Genomic DNA, 6,485 nt, shown 5'->3' with positions numbered 1-6,485 from the left:
GTGGCGGGTCCTTCACTTGCTCCAGGTCTTCGGCGGCACTAAAGGACCCGCCACCGAAGTGCTGCCAAACAGGGGCGGCTCTACGAATTCTGCCGCCCCAAGCAGGGCGGTGCGCTGCGCCGCTCGCACTGCCGGGCACCGGTCCCGCGCCTCCACGGGACCTCCCGCAGACGTGCCGCTGGTCTCGCGCCTACGGTGGAGCTTCCGCAGGCATGCCTGTGGGAGGTCCACACGAGCCGTGGTACCAGCGCACCTGCCGCAGTCGTGCCTGCGGGAGGTCCGGTCGTCCCGCGGCTCCGTTGGACCTCCCGCAGGCATGACTGCAGAAGGTCCGCCGGACCCGCCTGCCGCCCTCCAGGGAAAATGCCGCCCCACGCGTGCGTTTGGCGCGCTGGGGTCTGGAGTCGGCCCTGCCGCCAAAGACCCGGAGCACTGCCAGGTGAGTAAAAATTAAAAAGGTGCCTCTAGCCAGGGAAGAGATTCTCACTGGGCGCGGGGCCCTCTAAGGTGCAGGGCCCGATTCGGAGGAATTGGTGGAATTGGCCTAAAGCTGGCCCTGGGGGAAAGCTGCCGAAGGCTGCCTGACTGCCACCCTCACAGGGACCAGCAGGGCGCCCCCGCGGCTTGCTGTCCCAGGCATGCACTTGGAGTGCTGGTGCCTGGAGCCTCCGCTGATTCTGTTACAGCAGGATAACGTGGGCAGGAGATGCAGTGCCAGCCTTAAGTCATTAGCACAATGGGGTAAAGTAAGGTAGCTAGAATGACCATCTTAAGGACATTGTCCTCTAGGGTTTCCGAGATGGCAGGATGCCTTTTCTTCATACCCACTTTACATCATCTGGTCACAGTGCCACATCCTGGACTCCTGACAGACAGGAAGAGGCGTCTCTGTGCCAGAAGTCGATGATGGTTTCTTTTAAAACATTCTGCCAGGTGGCCTTGCTAAACAGATCCCATAAAATTAGACCTGTCCCTGCTCAAAATAAGTAACAGCTCTGAATACCAAAGAGTTTAATAGAGAGGAGAATGGATTACAGCTGCCTTTAGTATGGAACAGAGAGCTGACATAAACCATACATCCGCAGAATCATTCTGCTGTATAAACATACTGTAAGAGGCAAGCAAGTCAGGCTGTCATATCAAAGGGAATGTGGAATTCAACTCTACATTCCTTGGTGAGAGTCCATCTCCAGAAAACCCTAGTCTGTCTCTGCTTACCACGGAAATATATGTTTTTAAATGGTGCTTCCCTTCTAGCCTTCAGCTCCTCTGAGCAGGTTGCTGCATAAAGCAGCTTTGGCAGTCATTTTATGCTACTAAGAGTGTTTTCAATTTACCCACATTTTGTGTGTGACACCATTAAATTCAGTCTTTTCACTGCTCTGCCTCCAAAACACTTTACTTATCTACATTTTAAAGATTTTCAGAGGCTGAGTTGGATTTCTTTTAGTCGGGCTTAAGGTAATTCTGATCCAGAGCCTACACTGGGCACAGGGATGAGTAGATGAGGCTGGCTACTTTTCCAATAAACTCCCGATTCCTACGCGATCCCTCTGCCATCCTAACTGCTCTCGTCACATTTGGAATATCTGGATTTGTTCTAGTCCTGTTCGCTTCTTCACTTGACATTTGCACTGTTGAATCCGGCTGCTACAATTCTTCCTCCTGCCCCGCAGGAGACACCGTGGTCAGGGCCGGCTATAGATATTCGGCCGCCCCAAGCAGTCATGCGCGGGAGACGCCCCGGAGCCCCGGGAGCAGCGGACTTCCCGCTGGCTTGACTGGTGAGGGTCCGCTAGTCGCGCGGCTCGGCTGGACCTCCCGCAGCTGCGGATGGTTGGCTGGTCCGGCGGCTCCGGTTGAGCTGCCGCAGTCATGCCTGCGGGAGGTCCAGCTGAGCCGCGTGACCACCGAACCGTCCGCAGTCATGCCTGCAGCAGGTCCGGTCGTCCCGGGGCTCCGGTGGACCTCCCGCAGGCATGACTGCGGCAGGTCCGCCGGCCCAATCTGCCGCCCCTGACGACAACTGCCGCCCCACGCGCGTGCTTGTCGCGCTGGGGTCTGGAGCCGGCCCTGACCGTGGTTAGGCCATTCAGCACTGCTTTGATTTCCTTGCACCTCCATCTTAAAGAGCATTCTGGTAGACAGAAGCATAGAAATGGGAGGAGAGAAGGGCAGAGAGGCGAAATGGAGGAGACACCCCATTTCCAAGCCCACAGTTTTGGATGCTATATATCACTCATATTTTTTCTGAATAGTTGTCAGGTTTCCGTCTCGTTTTTCAATGTTATTTATAAAAAAAATAGGCAAATCATTCTCAGTGGATTTTTTTGGACAAATTTTGCATTTTCCTGTTTAGATACTGTCCTTAAACAACTCACAACTGTTTCAACTGTATCTGCCATTCAGAATTATATATCTAAACTTTTGATGGTGATTAATATACTCTGTTGTTAGTTAATTGGTCTGTAGATTTAGCATGAGCATCACACTGCAAGAATTTGATAGTTGAAATCTGAACTATGTTGGTTAGTTTTCATTGGATAGACACAGTAGATCATGTAATACATTTCTGCCCCTTGCCTGGTTCAAATTAGTTTGCTGGTGAGAATATTAACCGCAGATTAAAATATTGTTTAAAATTTGCTGTGTCCACTAACATTTTTGCAAGCAAACTCATTTGCTACAGTGTATGGAAAACAAACCCAAAAAGGGACATGAACAGCGTCGAAGTGAACTCCGTAAAAATCAGAATATTAGTGAGCAATATTTTGCACTAGATTAATCAAGATTTATAATTTATTCAGGACTCAGTTCTGTACTCCTGATTCAATCTGAATTTCCACTGACCTCAATAGGAGCTCTTCTTGAGTCAGAAGGACTGAAGGATTGGGCCCACAAGTATTTGGCTCTGTTCTGAAGGAGTTTGTTTTATGTTTAGTGGTCTGGAAAGCCTCAGTGGAGCATGAACAGATATTCACAGTTAATAATTCTGGATATAAACAGCAAGGTTGCCTTTCTTCCTTTGGAATGTACTTTTATTTTTTGGTAGTGTGTTTAGACTTTAAGTATGTGCCACTTTCCTAAGTGGCAGAGTACAGTGTGGAAACTAACTAGCCATTGCTGGCAAGATGTACAATGTACTGAGATTCTGGGAGCTGACAGGAAAATTTTACTGCTCCTGCTGTATCTTGTTGAGGAGAACATGAACTGCCAGAGAAAGCAAGTGGAGATAGCTGGTTGGCTCAACAGGGCCAGTGCTGGGATGCAGTCTTTCTTTTCTGTTAGTACTGAAACATAAAATCCAGTGTAGACTGGCAGCGAGTTTGACCAAAAGCACATTGACAGCAGATGGTGAAATGAGCTATGGATTAGACCTGGTGTAAATAAGTCAACAAACTTGTTACTGAATGAATGATTAGCAATCATTTTTTTGTTATTTAGGAAGCTCTATAGATGGTCAAATAATATTAAAGAAACAATGTATTCCTTTACCCCATCCAAATGTCAGGCACATTATCTGTGAATGCACATTGTCATTAGTCAGACAATTCGGCTATGATGTGTCCGCAGCACAAAGCCCACTTTCACCACTGATGTGAAACAGGTGCCACAATTTGCCAACCTTTTAGCAGTCACGCCAAGGACTGAATGGGCATGGTAACCAAATGCTCCTCTCCTACCCACAGGTCATTCTGACACAAGAGCCAGACACATCATCTGTGCGGTGACGTAGGACAGCTTGCATCGGTGCGTCCTGTGCTGTACCTGCTGTGTGGATAATAAAGGGGCGGCAATTTCCAGGCATCTTAGCACCATCCACTAGCACAAAACTTATTTTTAAAAGGGATCCTACTCATTTTGGAGACTGAACTGCTTTACATGAGCATCTTTTGAGCCATTTCTAGCTGTACCATCCTTACTATCAGCACCTTCCTCTATTCTGTCACTACACAAGACTATTGCCACCTGCATCTGTGTATTCCCTGCCTCGTCAAGTATAGGCCTTCTATATCATACAAACCTTGGTGAAAGGGTAGATGTCCCGTTTTTAAAGGGATAGGCCTGTTTTTTGAGAGTTTTTCTTATATAGGTGCCTATTAACCCCTCACCCTCTGGCCGTTTTTTCACAGTTGCTATCTGGTAACCCTATGAAAGGGTATCTTCCAGAACCAGTTTTTGCCTCTGGCATGGTCTCCTCATTTGCATTCTTTTCTGAAAATCAAACAAGATCCTAAGCTGTGTTGAGTTAAAAATGACCCAAACTATCTGATTATAATTATGAAACATAAACAGTGAGGACAACTTTTCCTTACTATCAGCTGCAGGAAGCACATTTCTTTCACAAACATTGTATCAAATCGCGAAGCCAACCCCTTGATTTTGCCCTCATCCCAATGAACTCTGCTGTTTACGTTGCATCTAAAATTAATGGGGGAGGGGTGGGAAATACCCCAAACAGGCCAATGTCATGTATGGGCAGCCAGGCAGGAGAGAGATCTTATAGGATACTATTTAATTTAGAACTTTTAGTGAAATTACATCACCAAATATATATATATATTTCCATTACCCTAGCTCCCTTCTCTCCGTCCCACTATGTGCCTGTTGACTCTAGTCCATATTTCATTTGGAAATGGGTTAGTTAATGAGGATGTAGAATCAATTACGGGGCTGGCTTTGAGGCAGTGAGAGGTTTCCAGCAAACATTTTCTGATCTGAGAGGCTTTCAATGGAGGGAAGGGCTGGAGCTGGCCCCTCAACCAGCTTTTATTAGAACACACTGCCCACAGTAGCTTCTTGCTCCACTCTTCCTCCTCTTCTCTTGTGAAAGGGCTGTGATGGGGTGTATACCCCCAGACTGACTCTGGAGGAGTTACCTGGAGCTGGACAGCTCAGTTGTGACACCTGTTGGCAACTATAGGGCATGTCAGGGTCAATGAAGGAGGATACCCAGCTGGGTGGCAAATACGAAGGATGTCGGGGCAGAAAGGAGAAGGAAGTTCAGGGGGAGAGTAGGTGTTGGGATCCTCCCCTGCTAAAGGAATTCTGACAGCATGTCAGGAGAGATACTGAGAAACCATGGGGGGTGGGGGGGCGAGGCAAACCTTGCTGTGAGTCTTGATAAAAGGGCAGGAACTGGATCTTCAGGTGGAAAACTCTGGGACATGTTGCTTGCTACCAGAGCTGGAAAGGACTCTATGGAGCTTGGGAAGAGGCTGGGAAAAAAGGCCAACCACAGGCCAGGTAGGAAGTAGCTCAGGGAAGCAGCAAGAGGTGGGATGGAGCAGACCTTGGCTACTCACTACAGGGTTCCTGAACTGGAACCCGGAGAGGAAGGAGGTCCTGGGTTCCCTACTGGCCACCAGGGAAGGTGATGTGAAACTTCCTGGCACAAGTGCTAAGAGCTAGTGGAAGCCCTGAGACAAGAGGGTGTAAGGACCACAGGGCTCAAAGTCAGGCACTGAACACTGGTCACAAGGTCATTGAAGTATTTGTTGGCGGGACTTTCTGTTACATTGATGGCCAGGGGAGGGAGGGAGACTATAAGTGACCTGCCTGGCGAGCTGAGTCACAAGAAGGATCTGACCATCCTGGAGCAGCTCTCAGAAGTGGGCACCAAAGGGGGAGAGCCTGCTATATCATGCCCAGCCATGAGGGGACATGATGGCTAGTGGGACATTTTTCTACTGGGCTTGTCTACATGAGGAAATGGACTGGAATAGTGATAATGGATTCCACAGCAGCTGTTCCAGAATAGCTTCCCATATGGACACTCAATTCCAGAATAAAAGTCACTTTATTCTGGAAAAAAATTGCTTTGGAAGTGTACTAATTATTCTGGAATAAAAGTGACTTTTATTCTGAAATGGTGTCTACCTGGGGAGCTGTTTTGGAATGATTATTTCCCTAATTCTGCTTGTGTGTGGTTTTTGGTTTCTTCCCCCTTTCTGCTTCTATGAGCTTGGGCTTTGGACAGGGTTTCCAATATAAGCAATTTGACAAGTCTGGAAGAGAAGTGAGGGTGGGAGGTTTTTAACTATGGAGAAAGAAATCTAGGAATAGCAAGGTCATTTCTCTGTGATAGGGAAAATATCCCCACCCCCACCCCGCTTATAGGCCCAGAATTTTAAGCGTACCTTAACCCCCCGTTGCTGCTTGGCGTAATTTGTAGGCCTTAACCCCTTGCCCTACTAGCATATATAAGCAATGAGTTTAATACTTCTGCAAAATGTGTTTGTCTGTATAAAGGGCACCAGGAAGTAAAGCAAAAAGAGGAACCAAGCGGCCCTAAGGTGCCCAGCTGTAATACGCAGAGTCTAGCTAGAGCTTTTGCAGAAGTAACCGCAAGCAGGGGTCCAAAGGCAGGCAGACTACCAACGAAAACCACATTTGGGACAATAGCAGGAAAAGCCCTAGATGGTGACAGGCTCGCTAAAAGTAAGAAAGTATGCCAAATAAGGAGTTGGTAACGTGTAATGTGT

Source organism: Mauremys reevesii, linkage group 1 (assembly GCF_016161935.1).
Source record: "Mauremys reevesii isolate NIE-2019 linkage group 1, ASM1616193v1, whole genome shotgun sequence".
Classification (NCBI taxonomy): Eukaryota; Metazoa; Chordata; order Testudines; family Geoemydidae; genus Mauremys; species Mauremys reevesii.
Note: the sequence above shows the minus strand (reverse complement) of the source record.